Raw genomic sequence first — 27,764 nt, forward strand, 5'->3', positions numbered from 1 at the left:
CATTATGTTAGAGTTCCATTCATCTTTATAGACTTCATCTAACATCCCTGCCTGCCTGCTGTCTCTCTGATGGTTGGTTACTTCCCAAATGGCACCCTATTCACTTTATAGTGCACTACTTTTGACCAGGGTCCATAGGGAAACCTGTGTGTGTGACTTGTGTTCTTGACTGTGTGTGTATGACTTGTTCTTGACTGTGTGTGTGTGTGTGAAGCGCTGCAGGAGATGAACAGTAATTACCAGTCAGCTCCTGAACTTGTGTAATTGAAAACAAACCCTCTCTTCATAATTCAGTTTTCTTTAGACCTTGACAGGAACTCTGATTGGCACAGTTTGGAAATATTCATTTACTAAGTTTAGTGTTCTTGGATGGTAGGCTGACGCGTTGTCTGTACCTGCACTTAGTAGACGTGTTGTTTTATTGGCATGGCACTTTGGATATCTAGTCTTGTTCAAGTAACTTGGTGTATAAAGACAATTGATTGTCTGACTGGAGTGTCAATAAATACTTTCTGCTCAGCAAATCATGGTGATTTCAAATCGGCATTGGTTCTGACATCAATAATGGCTTTTCATTTCATTAGTTTATGTCAAGTAAAAACTCTGCTGCTGTATAATGTGTCATTTATGAGTCAGTCTGAGTCTACCAGCCATGATAGCAACAATACAATCTGAAGCCTTATTGAATTCAGCCATGATAGTAACAATACAATCTGAAGCCTTATTGAATTCAGCCATGATAGTAACAATACAATTTGAAGCCTTATTGAATTCAGCCATGATAATAACAATACAATCTGATGCCTTATTGAATTCAGCCATGATAGTAATAATACAATCTGAAGCCTTATTGAATTCAGCTATGATGGTAACAATACAATCTGAAGCCTTATTGAATTCAGCAATGATAGTAACAATACAATCTGAAGCCTTATTGAATTCAGCCATGATAGTAAGAATACAATCTGAAGCCTTATTGAATTCAGCCATGATAGTAACAATACAATCTGATGCCTTATTGAATTCAGCCATGATAGCAACAATACAATCTGAAGCCTTATTGAATTCAGCCATGATAGTAACAATACAATCTGAAGCCTTATTGAATTCAGCCATGATAGTAACAATACAATCTGATGCCTTATTGAATTCATCACAAACTTCAGTGTACTGTTTTCCAAAATGTTGAAATATGAATACATTCTTCTGAGTAGCATAGACCGTGTGAAATCCATTATTATTCCCTACTGGATGCTCCATATTTTGACTGTTTAGTGTGTTTGCAAGGTGACAGGGTTTAGTGTGTGTATGCAAGGTGACAGGGTTTAGTATGTGTCTCCAAGGTGACAGGGTTTAGTGTGTGTATGCAAGGTGACAGGGTTTAGTGTGTGTATGCAAGGTGACAGGGTTTAGTGTGTGTATGCAAGGTGACAGGGTTTAGTGTGTGTATGCAAGGTGACAGGGTTTAGTGTGTGTATGCAAGGAGACAGGGTTTAGTGTGTGTTTGCAAGGTGACAGGGTTTAGAGCAGGAGTTCCTAAACGTTTTTGTCCCACAACCCCATTTTGATATCTGAAAATATTCACGACCCAACCATGTGAAAAAATTATGTAATATCATCCCCCCAAAAAAGAGGTAAAAAACACATTCTTGACTGCACTTCCCCTGAAAGCACATTCCTTTTCCAATTATCTTTTACCACTCCACTGACAACTTTTATCTCTCTGTATAGTTGAGATGAACATCATATAGACTAGCTGTTTACGGTTAGCCTCATCCCAGATCAGGGGCCGGACATATCATCCATATCAGAGTTGGAGTGCTGTACTAGGAACAGTTTAGCCTTTTAGAACATAATTGATAAGATTATATGGACAGTGGAAAACCTGATCCTAGATCAGCACTTGTACTCTTGAGATGCTTGATACAGCCTGTTTGTGCTGTGTAGCCAACTCCTGTCGTCGTTGTCACGACAACACAAACAGGTCTGGGACCAGGCTAAGCAGAATGATTCCTTAGATAGACTACCCTTTTCAAAGAGCACCTACTATATTTGTCTTTCTTCTAAGTAGAATGAGGGTTGGCTGAGCAAACAGGGCATCCCTGTCCCAAGCAGTAGGGCAATAGGCTATTTAATTAGCTAAGGGATTTCTCTATCTCTCTCTCTCCCTCTATCTCCCTCCTCTCTCTCCCACTTCTCTCTCGCTGGAGCAGGAGCTCAATAGGTCAGAGGGATATTAGTTTGGTGTCATTTAATCAGAGAGTGAAGCCTGTATAGTTTGGTATCATTTAATCAAAGAGTGAAGCCTGTATAGTTTGGTGTCATTTAATCAGAGATTAAAGCCTGTATAGTTTGGTGTCATTTTAATCAGAGAGTAAAGCCTGTATAGTTTGGTGTCATTTAATCAGAGAGTAAACCCTGTATAGCTGTAACCTGTAGTAATCTATCACATCAGTGTTGAAACACAAGCTCTTTAACCAATTCACCCGCAGATCATCCTGTCAGTGGTAATAGAGAATCACATGGCTGAATCAAATTAAACCAGGGGTAGCCTACGTCCTGAATGGCTCACTACTCCATTTATAGTGCACTACTTTTGACCAGGGCCCATGGGGAGGATCTGAGAATGGGTGAAAGTGCTTGTGGGTCCTGGTCTAAAGTAGTGCCCTATAAAGTATATATATATAAAGTAGTGCCCTATAAATGGAATAGGGTGCCATTTGGGATCAAAATGAAGAGTTATCTCGCTTTGGCTCAATTCCAGGATACTTTCTACTCTTTTTTTTTTTTCTCGCCGTCTTCCTGGATATTACTATGGTAACTGGATGGCTGTAGAAGATGTCAAGTATCTCGATCTGGTGGGAAAACGAATCTGGCAAATCCTCAAAACAGGACTGGAAAATACAATATTGTTTTATATTTGGAAGGTTTGGATGCTGATTTGTGAATAGGCAATATATTAAATAAACAACTAATTAAAATGTACCAAAACTTAAATGAGAGGAATTACATCCATCAGCTTTTGTTAATTTCTTAGTTGATTGATGTATCCTACTGTTGTAACCTCTGTAGCCTACTGCTTTCTGATTCATTACAATGTAGGCCTATTCTCATTCTCTCTCTCACTGTAAATGCACTATTGACTGTATCATGGGAGTCCTGCACCTCTGCATCTCTCTCTGCATCTCTTCTAATGGTTCAGGAGCTTCTATACCACAGCATTCAATTGACTGTTATCATGGGAGTCCTCCATTCAATTGACTGTTATCATGGGAGTCCTCCATTTAACTGACTGTTATCATGGGAGTCCTCCATTCAATTGACTGTTATCATGCGAGTCCTCCATTCAATTGACTGTTATCATGCGAGTCCTCCATTCAATTGACTTATCATGGGAATCCTCCATTCAATTGACTGTTATCATGGGAGTCCTCCATTCAATTGACTGTTATCATGCGATTCCTCCATTAAGTTAACTGTTATCATGCGAATCCCTCATTCAATTAACTGTTATCATGCGAGTCCTCCATTCAATTGACTGTTATCATGGGAGTCCTGCACCTCTGCATCTCTTCTAATGGTTCTGGAGCTTCTATACCACTGGCATTCAATTGACTGTTATCATGGGACCCTCCATTATATTGACTGTTATCATGGGAGTCCTTCATTCAATTGACTGTTATCATGCGAGTCCTCCATTCAATTGACTGTTAACATGCGAGTCCTCCATTCAATTGACTGTTATTATGCGTGTCCTCCATTCAATTGACTGTTATCATGGGAGTCCTCCATTCAATTGACTGTTATCATGGGTGTCCTCCATTCAATTGACTGTTATCATGCAAGTCCTCCATTCAATTGACTGTTATCGTGGGAGTCCTCCATTCAATTGACTGTTATCATGCGAGTCCTCCATTCAATTGACTGTTAATTTACTGTTATCATGCGAGTCCTCCATTCAATTGACTTATCATGGGAGTCCTCCATTCAATTGACCGTTGTCATGGGAGTCCTCCATTCAATTGACTGTTATCATGGGAATCCTCCATTCAATTGACTGTTATCATGGGAGTCCTCCATCTATTTGACTGTTATCATGGGAGTCCTCCATTTAATTGACTGTTATCATGGGAGTCCTCAATTTAATTGACTATTATCATGGGAGTCCTCCATTTAATTGACTGTTATCATGGGAGTCCTCCATTAAATTGACTGTTTTCATGCGAGTCCTCCATTAAATTGACTGTAATTGTGCGAGTCCTCCATTCAATTGACTGTTAGCGTGCGAGTCCTCCATTTAATTGACTGTTATTGTGCGAGTCCTCCATTTAATTGACTGTTATCGTGGGAGTCCTCCATTTAATTGACTGTTATCATGGGAGTCCTCCATTTCATTGACTGTTACCATGCGAGCCCTCCATTCAATTGACTGTTATCATGCGAGTCCTCCATTCAATTGACTGTTATCATAAGAGTCCTCCAATCAATTGACTGTTATCATAAGAGTCCTCCATTCAATGTACTGTTATCATAAGAGTCATCCATTCAATGTACTGTTATCATAAGAGTCATCCATTCAATTGACTGTTATCATGGGAGTCCTCAATTTAATTGACTGTTACCATGCGAGTCCTCCATTCAGTTGACTGGTTATCATGGGAGTCCTCCATTCAATTGACTGTTATCATGGGAGTCCTCCATTTAATGGACTGTTATCATGTGAGTCCTCCTTTCAGTGGACTGTTATCATGCGAGTCCTCCTTTCAGTGGACTGTTATCATGCGAGTCCTCCATTCAATTGACTGTTATCATGCGAGTCCTCCATTCAATTGACTGTAATCGTGCGAGTCCTCCATTCAATTGACTGTTATCGTGCGAGTCCTCCATTTAATTGACTGTTATTGTGCGAGTCCTCCATTTAATTGACTGTTATCGTGGGAGTCCTCCATTTAATTGACTGTTATCATGGGAGTCCTCCATTTCATTGACTGTTACCATGCGAGCCCTCCATTCAATTGACTGTTATCATGCGAGTCCTCCATTCAATTGACTGTTATCATAAGAGTCCTCCAATCAATTTACTGTTATCATAAGAGTCCTCCATTCAATGTACTGTTATCATAAGAGTCATCCATTCAATGTACTGTTATCATAAGAGTCATCCATTCAATTGACTGTTATCATGGGAGTCCTCAATTTAATTGACTGTTACCATGCGAGTCCTCCATTCAGTTGACTGGTTATCATAAGAGTCCTCCATTCAATTGACTGTTATCATAAGAGTCCTCCAATCAATTGACTGTTATCATAAGAGTCCTCCATTCAATGTACTGTTATCATAAGAGTCATCCATTCAATGTACTGTTATCATAAGAGTCATCCATTCAATTGACTGTTATCATGGGAGTCCTCAATTTAATTGACTGTTACCATGCGAGTCCTCCATTCAATTGACTGTTATCATGGGAGTCCTCCATTTAATGGACTGTTATCATGTGAGTCCTCCTTTCAGTGGACTGTTATCATGCGAGTCCTCCTTTCAGTGGACTGTTATCATGTGAGTCCTCCATTCAATTGACTGTTATCATGCGAGTCCTCCATTCAATTGACTGTAATCGTGCGAGTCCTCCATTCAATTGACTGTTATCGTGCGAGTCCTACATTTAATTGACTGTTAGCGTGCGAGTCCTACATTTAATTAACTGTTATTGTGCGAGTCCTACATTTAATTGACTGTTATCATGAGTCCTCAATTTAATTGACTGTCATTGTGCGAGTCCTCCATTTAATTGACTTAACGTGCGAGTCCTCCATTTAATTGACTGTTATCGTGGGAGTCCTACATTTATGAAAACGTATTTTCCCCCTTTCTAATTTTCTCTACTTTTACATATTTTTGATAATGAATGTTATCAGATCTTCAACTAAAACCTAATATTAGATAAAGGGAACATAAGTGAACAAATAACACAACAATTACATATTTATTTCATAAACAAAGTTATGCAACACCCAATTCCTCTGTTATCGTGCGAGTCCTACATTTAATTGACTGTTATTGTGCGAGTCCTCCATTTAATTGACTGTTATCGTGGGAGTCCTCCATTTAATTGACTGTTATCATGGGAGTCCTCCATTTCATTGACTGTTACCATGCGAGCCCTCCATTCAATTGACTGTTATCATGCGAGTCCTCCATTCAATTGACTGTTATCATAAGAGTCCTCCAATCAATTGACTGTTATCATAAGAGTCCTCCATTCAATGTACTGTTATCATAAGAGTCATCCATTCAATGTACTGTTATCATAAGAGTCATCCATTCAATTGACTGTTATCATGGGAGTCCTCAATTTAATTGACTGTTACCATGCGAGTCCTCCATTCAATTGACTGTTATCATGGGAGTCCTCCATTTAATGGACTGTTATCATGTGAGTCCTCCTTTCAGTGGACTGTTATCATGCGAGTCCTCCTTTCAGTGGACTGTTATCATGCGAGTCCTCCATTCAATTGACTGTTATCATGCGAGTCCTCCATTCAATTGACTGTAATCGTGCGAGTCCTCCATTCAATTGACTGTTATCGTGCGAGTCCTACATTTAATTGACTGTTAGCGTGCGAGTCCTACATTTAATTAACTGTTATTGTGCGAGTCCTACATTTAATTGACTGTTATCATGAGTCCTCAATTTAATTGACTGTCATTGTGCGAGTCCTCCATTTAATTGACTTAACGTGCGAGTCCTCCATTTAATTGACTGTTATCGTGGGAGTCCTACATTTATGAAAACGTATTTTCCCCCTTTCTAATTTTCTCTACTTTTACATATTTTTGATAATGAATGTTATCAGATCTTCAACTAAAACCTAATATTAGATAAAGGGAACATAAGTGAACAAATAACACAACAATTACATATTTATTTCATAAACAAAGTTATGCAACACCCAATTCCTCTGTTATCGTGCGAGTCCTACATTTAATTGACTGTTATTGTGCGAGTCCTACATTTAATTGACTGTTATCATGAGAGTCCTCAATTTAATTGACTGTTATTGTGCGAGTCCTCCATTTAATTGACTTCACGTGCGAGTCTTCCATTTGATTGACTGTTATCGTGGGAGTCTTCCATTTAATTGACTGTTATCATGGGAGTCCTCCATTTAATGAACTGTTATAATGGGAGTCCTCCATTTAATTGAGTGTGATCATGGGAGTCCTCCATTCAATTGACTGTTAGCGTGCGAGTCCTCCATTTAATTGACTGTTATCGTGCGAGTCCTCAATTTAATTGACTGTTATTGTGCGAGTCCTCCATTTAATTGACTTAACGTGCGAGTCCTCCATTTAATTGACTGTTATCGTGCGAGTCCTCCATTTGATTGACTGTTATTGTGCGAGTCCTCCATTTAATTGACTTATCGTGGGAGTCCTCCATTTAATTGACTGTTATCATGGGAGTCCTATATTCAATTGACTGTTATCATGGGGTCCTCCATTCAATTGACTGTTATCATGGGAGTCCTCCATTTAATTGACTGTTATCATGGGAGTCCTCCATTTAATTGACTGTTATCATGGGAGTCCTCCATTTAATTGACTGTGATCATGGGAGGCCTCCATTCAATTGACTGTTATCATGGGAGTCCTCCATTTAATTGACTGTTATCATGGGAGTCCTCCATTTAATTGACTGTGATCATGGGAGGCCTCCATTCAATTGACTGTTATCATGGGAGTCCTCCATTTAATTGACTGTTATCATGGGAGTCCTCCATTTAATTGACTGTTATCATGGGAGTCCTCCATTTAATTGACTGTGATCATGGGAGGCCTCCATTCAATTGACTGTTATCATGGGAGTCCTCCATTAAATTGACTGTTGTCATGCGTGTCCTCCATTAAATTGACTGTTGTCATGGGAGTCCTCCATTTAATTGCATTGTTTGTATTACTCGTTCTCCCTGGTTGACAAATAAAATGTACGCTTATCACGCTGCGCCTTGGTCCGTGTCTTCAGTCGACGATCGTGACAACCGTATTCCATATATACAGTTGAAGTCTGAAGTTTACATCCACCTTAGCCAACTACATTTAAACTCAGTTTTTCACAATTCGTGACATTTAATCCTAGTAAAATTCCCTGTTTTAGGTCAGTTAGGATCACCACTTTATTTTAAGAATGTGAAACGTCATAATAATAGTAGATAGAATGATTTATTTCAGGTTTTATTTCTTTCATCACATTCCCAGTGGGTCAGAAGTTTACATACACTCAATTTTGGTAGTATTGCCTTTAAATTGTTTAACTTGGGTAAAATGTGTCGGGTAGCCTTCCACAAACTTCCCACAATAAGTTGGGTGAATTTTTGCCCATTCCTCCTGACAGAGCTGGTGTAACTGAGTCAGGTTTGTTGGCCTCCTTGCGCGCACACGCTTTTTCAGTTCTACCAACACATTTTCTATAGGATTGAGGTCAGGGCTTTGTGATGGCCACTCCAATACCTTGACTTTGTTGTCCTTAAGCCATTTTGCTACAACTTTGGAAGTATGCTTGGGGTCATTGTCCATTTGGAAGGACCCATTTGCAACCAAGTTTTAACTTCCTGACTAATGTCTTGAGATGTTGCTTCAATATATCCACATAATTTTCCTTCCTCATGATGCCATCTATTTTGTGAAATTCACTAGTCCCTCCTGCAGCAAAGCACCCCCACAGCATGATGCTGCCACCACCATGCTTCACGGTTGGGATGGTGTTCTTCGGTTTTGCAAGCAACCCTCTTTTTTTTCCAAACATAACGATGGTCATTATGGCCAAACAGTTCTATTTTTGTTTCATCAGACAAGAGGACATTTCTCCAAAAAGTATGATCTTTGTCCCCATGTGCAGTTGCAAACCGTAGTCTGGCTTTTTTACGGCCATTTTGGAGCATTGGCTTCTTCCTTGCTGAGCGGCCTTTCAGGTTATGTCGATATAGGACTTGTTTTATTGTGGATATAGATACTTTCGTACCCGTTTCCTCCAGCATCTTCACAAGGTCCTTTGCTGTTGTTCTGGGATTGATTTGCACTTTTCGCACCAAAGTACGTTCGTCTCTAGGAGACAGAACGCGTCTCCTTCCTGAGCGGGATGACGGCTTCGTGGTCCCATGGTGTTTATACTTGCGTACTATTGTTTGTACAGATGAACGTGGTACCTTCAGGCATTTGGAAATTGCTGCCAAGGATGAACCAGACTTGTGGAGGGCTCCAATTTTTTTCCTGAGGTCTTGGCTGATTTCTTTTGATTTTCCCATGACGTCAAGCAAAAAGGCACTGAGTTTGAAGGTAGGCCTTGAAATACATCCACAGGTACACCTCCAATTGACTCAAATTATGTCAATTAGCCTATCAGAAGCTTCTAAAGCCATGACATAATTTTTTCGAATTTTCCAAGCTGTTTAAAGGCGCCGTCAACTTAGTGTATGTAAACTTCTGACCCACTGGAATTGTGATACAGTGAATTATAAGTGAAATAATCTGTCTGTAAACAATTGTTGGAAAAATTACTTGGGTCATGCACAAAGTAGATGTCCTAACCGACTTGCCAAAACTATAGTTTGTTAACAAGAAATTTGTGAAGTGGTTGAAAAATGAGTTTTAATGACTCCAACCTAAGTGTATGTAAACTTCCGACTTCAACTGTATATTCCCTATTGGGCTCTGGTCAAAAGTATTGCACTATATAGGGAATGGTATGCCAATTGGGACTCATGTATATAAACACCTAATCCTCTCTCCACAGCAGGGCCTCCACCACCAACCATGATGATTGTTTTCAATACAACAAACCATTTTAACTGAGTCTTCACCAAACCCCTGCTGAGTAAAAACATGAACTATGATGCGTGCATCTGCTCACACACTTTATGTCCATGGATCTACCTGTTGGGAGAGTGTGACATAGCTTATATAGCAGACCATGAGACACTGTCACACTTTCCTGCATGCCTATTAAACAACAGAGTATTAAGACAAACATGTTTTATATAAAAACTAAATCTACAGAGCAGGATTAGGATGTTTAAAACATTAAGAACACCTTCCTAATATTGAGTTTCACCCCTTCTGCCCTCAGAACAGCCTCAATTCGTCGGGGCAAGGTGACAGGGTGTCGAAAGCGTTCCACAGGGATGCTGGCCCATGTTGACTCCAATCCTTTGCACAGTTGTGTCAAGTTGACTGCATGTCCTTTGGGTGGTGGACCATTCTTGATACACACGGAAAACTGTTTAGCGTGAAAAACCCAGCAGTGTTGCAGTTCTTGACACAAAACGGTGCGCCTGGCACCTATTACAATACCCCGTTCAAAGACACTTAAATATTTTGTCTTGCCCATTCACCCTCTGAATGGCACACATACACAATCCATGTCTCAATTGTCTCAAGGCTTAAAAATCCTTCTTTAACCTGTCTCCTCCCCTTCATCTACACTGATTGAAGTGGATTTAACAAGTGACATCAATAAGGGATCATATCTTTCACCTGGATTCACCTGGTCAGTCTTTCATGTTCTTAATGTTTTGTCCAGTCAGTGAATATGTGTATAATGCCTCCTGCTGTATTCAATTATCTACCTGTTATTGAGCGACAGAGTATAAGCTCATACGAACCACACAAAACCACTTTTTGTCGGTGTTGATTATTGATGCCATTTTAATATCATGTTTAACTGTAGGCTATGCCCTTATCTACCTGTAATTGGGAGAGTCAGTGTGATGGAGATAAAGCCTAAGCTTATAGCATCCATAACAGGCTTTTATTTGGTGCATGATATGATCACCTGTAGCTAAATGATTTAGAGAAAATCATCTCGTAGGCTGGGTCTGAAATGGCACCCATAGTGGTCTAAAGCAGTACACTATATAGTGCATAGGGTGCCATTTCAGACACAGCCGTACTCTAACTCCATCTCCAACCTCCAGTCAGAGAGAACCAGTCCAGTCCAAGGCCAGCTCAATTGGACATTTTCTCAAAGTGTCAGCGTTTTCACAGCTCTTACCTCAGGCTTGCAGGAATAAATTCTCACATAATTCTCTGATCTGAAATTGGCCATCTCCCATATGTCCTTCACTTCAGGACCTCTGGTAGTGCATATAGTAATGGACGTGTGTTTGTATGTGCTTGTAGTAATGGACGTGGGGGTGTGTATAGTGATGGGGGTGTGTATAGTAATGAGGGTGTGTATAGTAATGGGGGTGTGTATAGTAATGAGGGTGTGTATAGTAATGAGGGTGTGTATAGTGATGGGGGTGTGTATAGTAATGAGGGTGTGTATAGTAATGGGGGTGTGTATAGTAATGAGGGTGTGTATAGTAATGTGGGTGTGTATAGTAATGAGGGTGTGTATAGTAATGAGGGTGTGTATAGTAATGAGGGTGTGTATAGTAATGGGGGTGTGTATAGTAATTACATTTTACATTTTAGTCATTTAGCAGACGCTCTTATCCAGAGCGACTTACAGTTAGTGAATACATATTTTTTTATACTGGCCCCCCGTGGGAATTGAACCCACAACCCTGGTGTTGCAAACGCTATGCTCTATCAACTGAGCTACATCCCTGCCGGCCATTCCCTCCCCTACCCTGGACGACGCTCGGCCAATTGTGCGCCGCCCATGAGTCTCCCGGTCGCGGCCGGCTGCGACAGAGCCTGGATTCGAACCAGGATCTCTAGTGGCACAGTTAGCACTGCGATGCAGTGCCTTAGACCACTGCGCCACTCAGGAGTGTAATGGGGGTGTGTATAGTAATGAGGGTGTGTATAGTAATGGGGGTGTGTATAGTAATGGGGGTGTGTATAGTGATGGGGGTGTGTATAGTAATGAGGGTGTGTATAGTAATGAGGGTGTGTATAGTAATGGGGGGGTGTATAGTAATGAGGGTGTGTATAGTAATGGGGGTGTGTAAAGTGATGGGGGTGTGTATAGTGATGGGGGTGTGTATAGTAATGAGGGTGTGTATAGTGATGGGGGTGTGTATAGTGATGGGGGTGTGTATAGTGATGGGGGTGTGTATAGTAATGAGGGTGTGTATAGTAATGGGGGTGTGTATAGTAATGGGGGTGTGTATAGTAATACACAGAATTGGTCTGGAGCTGATTTGTAAATGTCAAGGTCCATGGAGAGATTTTTCCTGCAGTGTTTCTGTCCTTATATCGTGGAGTAGTTCCATGTAGAGAATGTATGCTATGTGGTGATGCTCATGCCTTCTGAAACTGAATATATTGTAATGATATGATAATTATTAGTCAGGATTTCCATGATTCATAAATTTGTTATGTCCAATTTTTTTCAGTGGAAATGAAAGGTTTATAAACCATTGCTGGTCTCATGTCAAACAGTCTTCAACATCACACCACACTGAACATGATATGTCAGACTTCACACACTGTACACTCTCGTGCAAGGCTACTTACAGTGAGGGAAAAAAGTATTTGATCCCCTGCTGATTTTGTACGTTTGCCCATTGACAAAGACATGATCAGTCTATAATTTTAATGGTAGGTTTATTTGAACAGTGAGAGACAGAATAACAACCAAAAAAATCCAGAAAAATGCATCTCAAAAATGTTATAAATTAATTTGCGTTTGAATGAGGGAAATAAGTATTTAGTCGTTTAGGAATGGTGATTGTGCTCTCTGTCTCTGTCTCTCTCTTTGTTTCTCTCTCCATCTCTGTTAAACCTCTATATAAGGTTGGGGTGGTGCTGATGACAGTATACACTTCTATATACCTTCCTTCCCCAACCATAGTTTACGAGATGTTTCAATTTTGTAGGATATTTGCCAAGAAGAGTACACTAAATCCTTTCTGGATCCAGGCAGCTTAGAAATACTTATTTTGTACTGGAGGAGAAATCTAGATGGCCCAGGGGGTGGACTGGTGGTGCAGATGAAAATCTATACTCTCTATCCACTGATCTGAACCAGTTATTTCCCCGGCACCTACTGTCATTTAGCTGCCTGGCTGAGTGAGTGAGTGAATCTGCATCCCAAATGGCACCATATTCCCTACATAGTGCACTACTTTTGACCAGAGCATATAGGGAATAGGGTGCCATTTGGGACGCATCCTGAGTGAATTCCTGCCCAGGCGCTGACCTATTCTTTCCCTGGCAGCCAGCCAGGCAGGCTACTGCAGGCAGTGGGTGAATAGTGGTGGTTCAGTCTATAGAGACAGTGGGTGAAAAGTGGTGGTTCAGTCTATAGAGACAGTGGGTGAATAGTGGTGGTTCAGTCTATAGACTCAGTGGCTGAATAGTGGTGGTTCAGTCTATAGAGTCAGTGAGTAGATAGTGGTGGTTCAGTCTATAGAGGCAGTGGGTGAATAGTGGTGGTTCAGTCTATAGAGGCATTGGGGGAATAGTGGTGGTTCAGTCTATAGAGGCAGTGGGTGATTCGTGGTGGTTCAGTCTATAGAGACAGTGGGTGAATAGTGGTGGTTCAGTCTATAGAGACAGTGCGTGAATAGTGGTGGTTCAGTCTATAGAGACAGTGGGTGAATAGTGGTGGTTCAGTCTATATAGACAGTGGGTGATTTGTGGTGGTTCAGTCTATAGAGACAGTGGGTGATTCGTGGTGGTTCAGTCTATAGAGACAGTGGGTGAATAGCGTGGTTCAGTCTATAGAGACAGTGGGTGATTAGTGGTGGTTCAGTCTATAGAGAGTGTGGGTGAATAGTGGTGGTTCAGTCTATAGAGGCAGTGGGTGAATAGTGGTGGTTCAGTCTATAGAGACAGTGGGTGAATAGTGGTGGTTCAGTCTATAGAGACAGTGGGTGAATAGTGGTAGTTCAGTCTATAGAGACAGTGGGTGAATAGTGGTGGTTCAGTCTAGAGTCAGTGGGTGAATAGTGGTGGTTCAGTCTATAGAGACAGTGGGTGAATAGTGGTGGTTCAGTTTATAGAGTCAGTGGGTGAATAGTGGTGGTTCAGTCTATAGAGACAGTGGGTGAATAGTGGTGGTTCAGTCTATAGAGACAGTGGGTGATTCGGGGTGGTTCAGTCTATAGAGACAGTGGGTGAATAGTGGTAGTTCAGTCTATAGAGACAGTGGGTGAATAGTGGTGGTTCAGTCTAGAGTCAGTGGGTGAATAGTGGTGGTTCGAGTCTATAGAGACAGTGGGTGAATAGTAGTGGTTCAGTCTATAGAGACAGTGGGTGAATAGTGGTGGTTCAGTCTATAGATACAGTGGATGAATAGTGGTGGTTCAGTCTATAGAGACAGTGGGTGATTCGGGGTGGTTCAGTCTATAGAGACAGTGGGTGAATAGTGGTAGTTCAGTCTATAGAGACAGTGGGTGAATAGTGGTGGTTCAGTCTATAGAAAGAGTGGATGAATAGGGGTGGTTCAGTCTATAGGTAGTGGGAGAATAGTGGTGGTGCAGTCTATGGAGACAGTGGGTGAATAGTAGTGGTTCAGTCTATAGAGACTGTGGGTGAATAGTGGTGGTTCAGTCTATAGAGACAGTGGTTGAATAGTGGTGTTTCAGTCTATAGAGGCAGTGGGTGATTAGTGGAGGTTCAGTCTATAGAGACAGTGGGTGAATAGTGGTGGTCCAGTCTATAGAGACAGTGGGTGAATAGTGGTGGTCCAGTCTATAGAGACAGTGGGTGAATAGTGGTAGTTCAGTCTATAGAGACAGTGGGTGAATAGTGGTGGTTCAGTCTAGAGTCAGTGGGTGAATAGTGGTGGTTCAGTCTATAGAGACAGTGGGTGAATAGTGGTGGTTCAGTTTATAGAGTCAGTGGGTGAATAGTGGTGGTTCAGTCTATAGAGACAGTGGGTGAATAGTGGTGGTTCAGTCTATAGAGACAGTGGGTGATTTGGGGTGGTTCAGTCTATAGAGACAGTGGATGAATAGTGGTAGTTCAGTCTATAGAGACAGTGGGTGAATAGTGGTGGTTCAGTCTAGAGTCAGTGGGTGAATAGTGGTGGTTCGAGTCTATAGAGACAGTGGGTGAATAGTAGTGGTTCAGTCTATAGAGACAGTGCGTGAATAGTGGTGGTTCAGTCTATAGATACAGTGGATGAATAGTGGTGGTTCAGTCTATAGAGACAGTGGGTGATTCGGGGTGGTTCAGTCTATAGAGACAGTGGGTGAATAGTGGTAGTTCAGTCTATAGAGACAGTGGTTGAATAGTGGTGGTTCAGTCTATAGAAAGAGTGGATGAATAGGGGTGGTTCAGTCTATAGGTAGTGGGAGAATAGTGGTGGTGCAGTCTATGGAGACAGTGGGTGAATAGTAGTGGTTCAGTCTATAGAGACTGTGGGTGAATAGTGGTGGTTCAGTCTATAGAGACAGTGGTTGAATAGTGGTGTTTCAGTCTATAGAGGCAGTGGGTGATTAGTGGAGGTTCAGTCTATAGAGACAGTGGGTGAATAGTGGTGGTCCAGTCTATAGAGACAGTGGGTGAAAAGTGGTGGTCCAGTCTATAGAGACAGTGGGTGATTAGTGGTGGTCCAGTCTATAGACACAGTGGGTGAATAGTGGTGGTGCAGTTTATAGAGGCAATGGTTGATTCGTGGTGGTTCAGTCGATAGAGAGAGTGGGTGAATAGTGCTGGTTCAGTCTATAGAAACAGTGGGTGATTAGTGGTGGTTCAGTCTATAGAGACAGTGGGAGAATAGTGGTGGTGCAGTCTGTAGAGACAGTGGGTGAATAGTGGTAGTTCAGTCTATAGAGTCAGTGGGTGAATAGTGGTGGTTCAGTCTATAGAGACAATGGGTGAATAGTAGTGGTTCAGTCTATAGAGACAGTGGGTGAATAGTGGTGGTTCAGTCTATAGATACAGTGGATGAATAGAGGTGGTTCAGTCTAGAGGTAGTGGGTGAAGAGTGGTGGTGCAGTCTATGGGAGACAGTGGGTGAATAGTGGTGGTTCAGTCAATAGAGACGGTGGGTGAATAGTGGTGGTTCAGTCTATAGAGACAGTGGTTGAATAGTGGTGTTTCAGTCTATTGAGGCAGTGGGTGAATAGTGGTGGTTCAGTCTATAGAGACAGTGGGTGAACAGTGGTGGTTCAGTCTATAGAGAAAGTGGGTGAATAGTTGTGGTTCAGTCTATAGAGATAGTGGGTGAATAGTGGTGGTTCAGTCTATAGAGGTAGTGGGTGAATAGTGGTGGTTCAGTCTATAGAGACTGGGTGAATAGTGGTGGTGCAGTCTATAGAGACAGTGGGTAAATAGTGGTGGTTCAGTCTATAGAGACAGTGGGTGATTTGTGGTTGTTCAGTCTATAGAGACAGTGGGTGATTAATGGTGGTTCAGTCTATAGAGATAGTGGGTGAATAGTGGTGGTTCAGTCTATAGAGACAGTGGGTGGATAGCGGTGGTTCAGTCTATAGAGACAGTGGGTAAATAGTGGTGGTTCATTCTATAGAGACAGTTGGTGAATAGTGGTGGTTCAGTCTATATCAGGAAGCACAGAGCTCTTCATAATTTTATTTTCTTGAGTCATCAAACTATCCAATAATTAAAGTTAATCAATCCCAATAAACAAATTAAACATTTGCTTCTTAAAAATGTGCTCCTTAAATTAAATCAAACATAATTACAGTGGGGGAAAAAAGTATTTAGTCAGCCACCAATTGTGCAAGTTCTCCCACTTAAAAAGATGAGAGAGGCCTGTAATTTTCATCATAGGTACACGTCAACTATGACAGACAAAATGAGAAAAAAAAAATGATTTTTAATTAATTAATTTGCAAATTATGGTGGAAAATAAGTATTTGGTCAATAACAAAAGTTTCTCAATACTTTGTTATATACCCTTTGTTGGCAATGACACAGGTCAAACGTTTTCTGTAAGTCTTCACAAGGTTTTCACACACTGTTGCTGGTATTTTGGCCCATTCCTCCATGCAGATCTCCTCTAGAGCAGTGACGTTTTGGGGCTGTAGCTGGGCAACATGGACTTTCAACTCCCTCCAAAGATTTTCTATGGGGTTGAGATCTGGAGACTGGCTAGGCCACTCCAGGACCTTGAAATGCTTCTTACGAAGCCACTCCTTCGTTGCCCGGGAGGTGTGTTTGGGATCATTGTCATGCTAAAAGACCCAGCCACGTTTCATCTTCAATGCCCTTGCTGATGGAAGGAGGTTTTCACTCAAAATCTCACGATACATGGCCCCATTCATTCTTTCCTTTACACGGATCAGTCGTCCTGGTCCCTTTGCAGAAAAACAGCCCCAAAGCATGATGTTTCCAACCCCATGCTTCACAGTAGGTATGGTGTTCTTTGGATGCAACTCAGCATTCTTTGTCCTCCAAACACGACGAGTTGAGTTTTTACCAAAAGGTTATATTTTGGTTTCATCTGACCATTTGACATTCTCCCAATCCTCTTCTGGATCATCCAAATGCACTCTAGCAAACTTCAGATGGGCCTGGACATATACTGGCTTAAGCAGAGGGACACGTCTGGCACTGCAGGATTTGAGTCCCTGGCGGCGTAGTGTGTTACTGATGGTAGGCTTTGTTACTTTGGTCCCAGCTCTCTGCAGGTCATTCACTAGGTCCCCCCGTGTGGTTCTGGGATTTTTGCTCACCGTTCTTGTGATCATTTTGACCCCACGGGGTGAGATCTTGCGTGGAGCCCCAGATCGAGGGAGATTCATCAGTGGTCTTGTATGTCTTCCATTTCCTAATAATTGCTCCCACAGTTGATTTCTTCAAACCAAGCTGCTTACCTATTGCAGATTCAGACTTCCCAGCCTGGTGCAGGTCTACAATATTGTTTCTGGTGTCCTTTGACAGCTCTTTGGTCTTGGCCATAGTGGAGTTTGGAGTGTGACTGTTTGAGGTTGTGGACAGGTGTCTTTTATACTGATAACAAGTTCAAACAGGTGCCATTAATACAGGTAACGAGTGGAGGACAGAGGAGCCTCTTAAAGAAGAAATTACAGGTCTTTGAAAGCCAGAAATCTTGCTTGTTTGTAGGTGACCAAATACCTATTTTCCACCATTATTTGCAAATAAATTCATTAAAAATCCTACAATGTGATTTTCTGGATTTTTTTTCTCACAATTTGTCTGTCATAGTTGACGTGTACCTATGATGAAAATTACAGGCCTCTCTCATCTTTTTAAGTGGGAGAACTTGCACAATTGTCGGCTGACTAAATACTTTTTTCCCCCACTGTATAACATACTTGGTTTGTTTCAATAGTTTTTGTGCTTCCCAAAAGATACCCTATTCCCTTTATAGTGCACTACTACTGGTGAAATGTAATACACTATTTAGGGTGCCATTTGGGACAGAACCTTGTATTAGCTTTTCATGGTTTGTTTAATTGGTTTGGTTGACTTTTAGAATGCTTATTAGCCCTTATCGGTTAATGCCTTCCTTGTGGTTCTCTTAATTGATGTTGTTGTTCATTATTCTGGCTTCCCTGGGCTACTCTGCTATCTGATGCAAGCAGAGCCTCTATTTAACTGGGACACAATCTGCGTCAGTAGTACCAGGAATGATCTGTGTGTGTGTGTGTGTGTTTTGTGTGTTATCATAGTGAGCTTCGATGAGGAACAGAGCCATTTTAAAGATGCATTGAGGGAGTTTATGATTGTGTCTCAAATGGCACCCTATTCCCTATATAGTGCATTACTTTTGATCAGAGCACTATAGGCCCTAGTCAAAAGTAGTGTTCTATGTAGGTAATAGGGTGCCATTTGAGATGCATATTTTGAACAATTATTATGATTAGCTACACTGGGAAGAGAGATCTACACACACATTTTGTTTACATCCCTGTTAGTGAGCCTTTATCCTCTACCAAGATAATCCATCCACCTGACAGCTGTGTCATATCAAGAAGCTGATTAAACAGCATGATCATTACACAGTTGCGCCTTGTGCTGGGGACAATAAAAGGCCACTCTAAAATGTGATGTCTCAAGTTTTGAGGAAGTGTGCAATTGGCATGCTGGCTGCAGGAATGTCCACCAGAGCTGTTGCCAGAGAATTGAATGTTGATTTCTCTACCTTAAGAGAATTTGGCAGTACGTCCAACCGGCCTCACAACCGCAGACCACGTGTAACCACGCCAGCCCAGGACCTCCACATCCGGCTTCTTCAACTGCATGATTGTCGGCTGATGAAACTTTGGAGTATTTCTCTCTGTAATAAAGCCCTTTTGTGGGGAAAAACACATTCTGATTGGCTGGGCCTGACTTCCCAGTGGGTGGGCCTGGCTGCCAAGTGGGTGGGCTTATGCCCTCCAAGGCCCACCCATGGCTGCACCCCTGCCCAGTCATGTGAAATCCATAGATTAGGGCCTAATGCATTTCTTTCAATTGACTGATTTCCTTCTATGAACTCTAGTGTAACTAGGTAAAATTGTGGAAATTGTTGCATGTTGGGTTCAGGATACATAAACATGCATGAATGATTCATTTCATTCACCCAAATCAGAGGAAATTAATTACATGGAAAGTTTCACAATTATATTTGAAGCCATTTGATACACAGATAAAGAAGATAACCATGTTGAAATGTAACAAAAAGGGTAACACTTTGTTTTAAGTGTCTGTAATAAACCATTTATAAATGGTCTTCACCATTTTACTAATCAATACTCCCACGTTAATAAACCATTTACTAATCATTAGTAAAGTATTTTTGCTGTCCCTAATCTACTTATAATTTATAAATACTTTATACATGTTTTGAGTCACATTGCCATTGGTAGACATTCCTGCAGTACCTGGAATAAGTACACAACACAGGATGTTTAAGGAAATATATATGCATATGTGAATAACTAGCTGACTAACATTTACAGATATGTGAGTAATGATTAACATGCGGTGAGCAAACGGTTTGTAAATGCCTTATAAATGGTTTATTATGGACCCTTAAAATAAAGTGCTTGGTGTAATAACTGTGTGCTGTAGGCGAGTCGGACCAGACCTGATGCAGGGAGGTTGAAGTTAGCTGCTGCTAGCTAGCCAAGGGCTGAGAGAGACCATAGCCCAGGGCCAAGCTGAAATACTAATCTATAAAGACAGTTAATGCACCAGTATGCATTAACAAAACAGCTATGCAACCTTTTAGAGTTTCACAGGTTCTGATTCTGATATTGATGACTAAGTAAATCATTTTAATCAGAAAAAACGAACAATATCAGGAAGCTGTGAGCATAAAATGGTCTATTTAATTTATCTATTTTTCAAGCAAACTTCAGAGAAAAGAGATTTGAGCAAGTATAAATTAATTACCTTTCTTTCTCAACAGCTTACTCTGTGTCCAGAACATGTCCAGATACATAGTGTTTTAGTACAGTGAGTGTAAAAAGTATTTGATCCCCTGCTGATTTTTAACGGTTGCCCACTGAAAAAGAAATGATCAGTCTATAATTTTAATGGTAGGTTTATTTGAACAGTGAGAGACAGAATAACAACAAAAAAATCCAGAAAAACGCATGTTTTTGAATGGAAGACACTAAATAATCTTATATAATGTCACAAGCAATACAAGCTAACTCTTCTAGGTAGTGTACAATACTGTATATATGCCTATACATTCAGTCCATTTCACAGAGCTATAGGTTGTAGGATATCGTGTGGAGAAGGTTTGTGCTCATCAGGTCTCACCACATACTTATTGTAAAATACCATTTGCTCTCTTTGGCTTACCTGGCTAATTAAAAGTTTAGAAGAACTAACTCTGAAGTAAAACGTCAGAGTGCACTTACATTTCTGCATCTTATTCTGAACCAGACATTTAATGACTTATCTATGTCAAAACTATAAATATTATATTGTTCTCTAGAGGTGTTAGACTGTGGGAACACGAACAAACAAACCAACTCCTGTCTGACAACAGGCAGTACAGTCACCACGGTCTGGCTTTATTGGACAGTACCGTTATCTTGGCTTACAGTACTCTAGATTTTTCTGAAGACTTATGTGTGAATCCTAACCTCCACTCAGGTAAAGTGTCTAACTTCCATCTGAGTGTCTCATTTTAAGTGTCGGCTGACAACAGGCCAGACCAGCCTGCTAGCCTTCTATTGTATCACCTCAGCCAGACCAGCCTGCTAGCCTTCTATTGTATCACCTCAGCCAGACCAGCCTGCTAGCCTTCTATTGTATCACCTCAGCCAGACCAGCCTGCTAGCCTTCTATTGTATCAGCCAGACCAGCCTGCTAGCCTTCTATTGTATCAGCCAGACCAGCCTGCTAGCCTTCTATTGTATCAGCCAGACCAGCCTGCTATCCTTCTATTATATCACCTCAGCCAGACCACCATATTGGGTGAGTTAGGAGGGAACACAGAGACACAGAAGATAAGACTATCCAAAATGGCACCCTATTCCCTATATAGGGCACTACTCATCTCCCTCGTCTCCCCCCCCCCCCTTCTCCCCTCACTCCCGTCTCCCTTCACTCCCATATCCCCTCGTCTCCCCCATCCCCTCTGCCTGCTGCTCTCTGTCCAGTAAAACGTTTTAACTTAAATGTATCATGTCCCATTGTATTAGTCATTTTTTGGGGTGTGGGTGGGGGGGGTGGGTAGATCAGCTTAATATTGCAGATAGATTGTAACTTCCATCAATGTAATTGTCTGCATCACTTCCAATCCCCCATCTTTTATATATATATATATATATATACATATATACATACATACACATATACACACACACACACATACATACAGTACATACATACATACATACATACATACATACATATACATATCCTTTCAAAAAATATATATATTCTCCTTTATTACTTTCCAACCCCGCCACCCTTTCCCCACTTGGAGTAAACTAGTGAACAACAACACCTAGGCCTCTACTTCCAGCCCATACCCACTATCTACATTCTATGGACACAGTCAATTTTACAGTAATTACATTTTGTTTGTTCTTTCTCCTGAACTTCTTCTACTCTCAACCTCTCCGATCATTTTCATGATGTCCATCCGGTTTGCTTCTATATGCCATATCTTTCTAACTGTGCTCCTTCACAAAAGCTCCCAACCTACAACCCATACACTTATTATGGACACAGCGTGCCTACATTATTAGTTATCTTGTTATTGTTTGTTGTTAGTTGTTATTAGTCCCATCCTTCAATTCCATTCAACACCTCCCATCTATCTTTTAACACCATCCATATAGGATTTCTATTTGCCATATATATTTCAACTGTACTGTGATGTCTTACAAAAGTTCTGAACCTTTCTATTCTCATTGTTTCTACAGATTGTGAATTGAAAATAAAATGTTTTGCTAATAGTATTATTATGTTATTGATCGATTGACTATGACTTTTCAGATCACCCAGTAGTGCTATCTGCAGGGTTAGCTCCAGGTAAATATTGCAATCCTTTAGCCATTCCTGGACCTGTGTCCAAAAACAAGCTACAAATGGACAGTACCAAAACAAATGATCTAATGATTCTGTCTCTTCGCAGCAAAATCTGCAGAGCTGGGAAAATTGTATCCCCCATATAAATAATATTGTATTGGTAGCAAGAATTTTATATAATAATTTTTAAATTGAAAGATTCTAAGTTTTGAATCCGGTGTCGTTTTGCGTATCAGTTCATAAACACTATGCCATGGGATCGGTACGTCAAAAATCTCTTCCCAACTATTTTGCAATCTATATGGGACGGCTGTCAATCCTTTGGTCCTTAAATGAAACTGATAAACTTTTTTATTTATCACAGTTTTCCTTAACCAATTATGTCCTTTAATGCAAGGCCAACAGACAAGTTCCTTACTTTCTCCTCCTTCCACTTTCCTCTTCCATTTTTGCGGTAAGGCTACAATTATTTGGTTGTAATTTTGGGTAGAGCAGACATTTCCATATGTTTTTGTTAGCTGCATGTGCGACATAACTCCACCAGTCCTACCGATGATATCATTTACAAGATTATACCTTTTTTAAATATTTTGTAAAAAAAAAAAGGTTTTTTGTCAATTAGTATATTTGAGTTTAACCACAGTCTTAGTCATCCTTCACCTTGTGAGGCTCCTCAGGCGACAGCTAAGGCCAAGATCCAAGTAGCGCTGTTTCCTTTCTTCTGTTCTTCCCCTCTTCCTTCATCCCTCCTTTCCTATTTGTTCTTCTTTCCTGGTTCTTGGGTATAATAAGGTTTGTCCTCATTGGTGTAAAGCTGTTTGTATACAGTGCCTTGCAAAAGTATTCATTCCCCTTGGCGTTTTTCCAATTTTGTTGCATTACAACCTGTAATTTAAATGGATTTTTATTTGGATTTCATGTAATTGGCATACACAAAATAGTCCAAATTGGTGAAGTGAAATGAAAAAAATTACTTGTTTCAAAAAATGTGAACAAATAAATAACGTAAAAGTGGTGCGTGCATATGTATTCACCACCTTTGCTATGAAGTCCCTAAATAAGATCTGGTGCAACCAAATATCTTCAGAAGTCACATAATTAGTTAAATAAAGTCCACCTAGATGTGCCAAGCGTATAGAGACATACCCCAAGAGACTTTGCATCTTCAAAGTGGTAGGCATGTTGTGTAAATCAAATGATACAAACCCCCCCAAAAAATCAATTTTAATTCCAGGTTGTAAGGCAACAAAATAGGATGCCAAGGGGGGTGAATACTTTCGCAAGCTACTGTACATGACTGTTTGCCTAATTTCTTCACTGCTTTAATAGTAATGATTTTCCTGGTTATTCGGTATAAGGTTTGTCATACTCGTGTAAATCTGTTTGTGTGTACAACCTTTAGCTTACATTTTTGGGGGAGTGCTTTAGGAGTTAAGATGCATAGCTCACAGAGATAGATCTCAATCAATCGCTCTACAAATTGATCAGGGAGTCTCTGTAATGTCATGCAGGTCTGCTGCTATAACCAGTGGCGGCTCCTGAAAAAATTCTCAGGGGGGGCAATTTTTCTGATGATTTAGGTGACCTACACACATTTTAAAAAAGATATGTCCAGCAACAACATGAAGACAGGGGCAGCATATAAGTCAATACTGATATACACATTACTTGCTTCAAAAAGGCCTCATGGTTGAATTGGAAATATGTGCACCTGAGCATAATTCACAGCAAGCAAGCAGGAGCTTTTGATAGAAGCTACTGAAAACATTGATGCAAGTTATTGGTAATAAGAAATTTTTATAGACTTCCACTTCCATAGTGATAGACATTTTGCCTGAAAACAGAATTTGAAAATAATTTCTAGAAAAGGTAAACACAGCTATCTGTATGGCTTTGTAAAAATGAACAACCATATTCTGGCCAATTGTATAGATTTGTAAATATGAACAACCATATTCTGGCCAATTGTATAGATTTGTAAAAATGAACATGAACAGATTTATTTTTTATTTTTACTTTTTTTTAAATGAAAAATAACTATTTTAAACAACATCAACTGTGAACTGATTTGGGCGTGTGTGTGTTAAAGAGACAGACAGGGAGGGACAAAGAGAGAGAGAGGCTACATTACTTGTACTGAAACTGTTCTAGCTTGCTGCATGATCAAATTCAGCTGATGCGCATAGCAATGCACGTAATGGGCATTCTTGAAATGCTCACGCACATTTTGCTGCACACCAGCCTTCTCTCCCCTCATCACACTGGCTCCATCGTAAGCTTGCGCAATGAGTTTGACTTTCTCGTCGTCGGCAAAAAGACCGTTCAGTCTCTCCAAAAGCACACTGGCGATTGAGACAGGTTGATTCCGAGATGGGAAGGAACTCAAAAAAGCGCTCCTGCACTTTGTGGTTGCTATCTATGTACCTCAGCACAAGCACCAGCTGTGTCTGTGTAGAAACGTCCGTGGTCTCGTCAGCTTGGATAGCTACGAAGTTCGCCGACTTCACCTCCTCCACAATATGTTCCCTCATGACCGCTAGCATACACTCCAGTAGCTAGTTTTGAATGGTCTTTGATGTGCCCTTGAAAACTTTAGCATTTTTAAGATGGTCATCAAACACCTCATCTAATTGTGCCACAAAGTTGACAAGTCCAAGAAAAATACCAGGGTTGGTGGAGCCCTCAGTTTCATCTTTGCCTCGCAAAGCTAGCCATCTTGACAGTAGTACGTGAATTGATTGACGCTGCTACCCGCTCTTTTCTTAGTTATGTTCATGGTTAAATGTCAGGTATCTAAGGCTTCAGTACAAAGCATTAGCCTCCGCCAACTAACCGTGAGGAGGAGAGGAGTCAGGAGTCTGGTTGGCCTGAAGGTGTAGAGCCTGTAGCTAGCCTAGCAGAATCCACAGAGACTGTCCTGTAACTAGCCTAGCAGTATCCACAGAGACCGTCCTGTAGCTAGCCTAGCAGTATCCACAGAGACCATCCTGTAGCTAGCCTAGCAGTATCCACAGAGACCGTCCTGTAGCTAGCCTAGCAGAATCCACAGAGACCGTCCTGTAGCTAGCCTAGCAGTATCCACAGAGACCATCCTGTAGCTAGCCTAGCAGTATCCACAGAGACCGTCCTGTAGCTAGCCTAGCAGAATCCACAGAGACCGTCCTGTAGCTAGCCTAGCAGAATCCACAGAGACCGTCCTGTAGCTAGCCTAGCAGAATCCACAGAGACCGTCCTGTAGCTAGCCTAGCAGTATCCACAGAGACCATCCTGTAGCTAGCCTAGCAGAATCCACAGAGACCGTCCTGTAGCTAGCCTAGCAGTATCCACAGAGACTGTCCTGTAACTAGCCTAGCAGAATCCACAGAGACCGTCCTGTAGCTAGCCTAGCAGAATCCACAGAGACCGTCCTGTAGCTAGCCTAGCAGAATCCACAGAGACCGTCCTGTAGCTAGCCTAGCAGTATCCACAGAGACCGTCCTGTAGCTAGCCTAGCAGTGGCTAAGGTCCCAAATGACACCCTGTTCCTTTTATAGTGCACTACTGTTGACCAGGGCAACAAAGGGCTCTGGTCAAACGTAGTGCACTATAAAGGGAACAGGGTGTCATTTGGAAGACATCCACCAGTGTCTACAGACATCAGCCTGTGTGGAGCACAGCAGTGTCCACACAACCACAGTCACTATCTTAGATATGGAGGGATAGAAGCAGGTGGATTGGGAGGAGAGGAGATAGTGGGTCCACCTGCTCTATCTGGTAGTCCAGGGATAGACCAGCGGGAAAACGGGTTGTAATTACGTCATTTCCGCCAGTTCTTCCTGCCGGGAATGCCCTAGAGCCGTAGGAAGTCTAAAGTATACTGCACTGTGGATCTGTCCCTACAGCATCAACGTGGTCTCAGGGCAATTCGTATTATTCTGTATGTAAATCTGTGAAACTCCATTTACATTTTTTTTTTACATTTTTTTGTCATTTAGCAGACGCTCTTATCCAGAGCGACTTACAGTTAGTGAGTGCATACATTATTTTTACTTTTTTTATACTGTCCCCCCGTGGGAAACGAACCCACAACCCTGGCGTTGCAAACGCCATGCTCTACCAACTGAGCAACATCCCTGCCGCTGGGCCAATTGTGCGCCGCCCCATGGGTCTCCCGGTCACGGCCGGCTACGACAGAGCCTGGATTCGAACCAGGATCTCTAGTGGCACAGCTAGCACTGCAATGCAGTGCCTTAGACCACTGCACCACTCGGGAGGTTTAGTAAGATATGTTATGTTACGCTAGGTTACATTATGAATAGAATAGCGGTCATACAATATCATATGAATTTGAGAACGTATAGTATCATACGTCTTACCCGGTTGTACAATAGCATACGGATTGGATGATGTAACCTATCATACATCTTGGAGGACGTATAGTATGGCATGTCTTTATCTGAGACCAGATTGCTTGTTGCGCTGTAACAACAAAGGAGAATTACGGGGATAATTTACGTTAGCGGTTAGGGGAATTGGTTACGTTTAGAATGAGGGTTAGGGGGAAAAAAATGCTACAGTTGTCCCTGACGTGACTCGAAAATACAACCTTTGGATTGCTAGACTGTTGCGGATTACTCCCGTCCTCCCGACCAACCTCTCTACTTTATTTTCTGTCTCAAGTAACTAGACCATTAGTAGGTATCATACATCTTGGAGGTGATCAGAAATACCTAAAGTATATTTAATTTGGCTCTTAGGCCAGGCTGACAGTATGTGACCACATAATTTCACTCTAGCTGACTCTAGTTCCCTCTAGCTCATACGTATCTGTCCCTGGACCATACAGTATATCCCCTCTCCCTCGTCTCCTCTCCTTTGTCCCCCCCCTTGTCTCCCCTCTCCCTCGTCCGTCCCCCCTCGTCTCCCCTCTCCCTTGTCTCCCCTCTCCCTCGTCTGTAGATATACTGTATGGAGGTCCAGGGACAGAGCCCTAGATTTATAGACATCCCTGGGCCTAGAGGTAGGTAAAGAGACTCAGGCATACTGAACTGTGGATCAGTTCCCAAGTGACCTGCAGTACACCACCAAGTCACTTCACTATCTTCCTCTACCTCATCAGTTTCCCTCAGGGGTGGGTCCTCTGTGATTGGCTATGATGAGCATGGTTTGGTCCTATACAGGAACCTTTGTGAGGCTCAGCGATGATGATCCATCAGTTGATACATATCTTAGGTATTGTATTTTTTTTTTTTATTGTTTTTTACTGGTCAATGTGTACCAGTATGGTTATTGATTCCAGTGCATTCTTCTCTTAAGTTCGTTGATTTCTGGTCCGGTATTCATAAAGCGTCTCAGAGTTGGAGAAGTACTGATCTAGGATCAGTTTTGCCGTTTCTCACTCTCCCCCTCTCTCTCATCGTTC

The 27,764-nt window shown here is 41.5% G+C and overlaps 1 pseudogene across 1 annotated transcript in view; it reads left to right on the forward strand.

The window, feature by feature from the left end:
* LOC311107235 (eukaryotic translation initiation factor 3 subunit H-like) overlaps positions 1-27,764 on the forward strand; it is a 160,276-nt pseudogene that overhangs the window by 106,391 nt on the left and 26,121 nt on the right. The gene's annotated exons all lie outside the window — the stretch shown is intronic.

Source organism: Coregonus lavaretus (genome assembly GCF_964263955.1).
Source record: "Coregonus lavaretus genome assembly, chromosome: 3".
NCBI lineage: Eukaryota > Metazoa > Chordata > Actinopteri > Salmoniformes > Salmonidae > Coregonus > Coregonus lavaretus.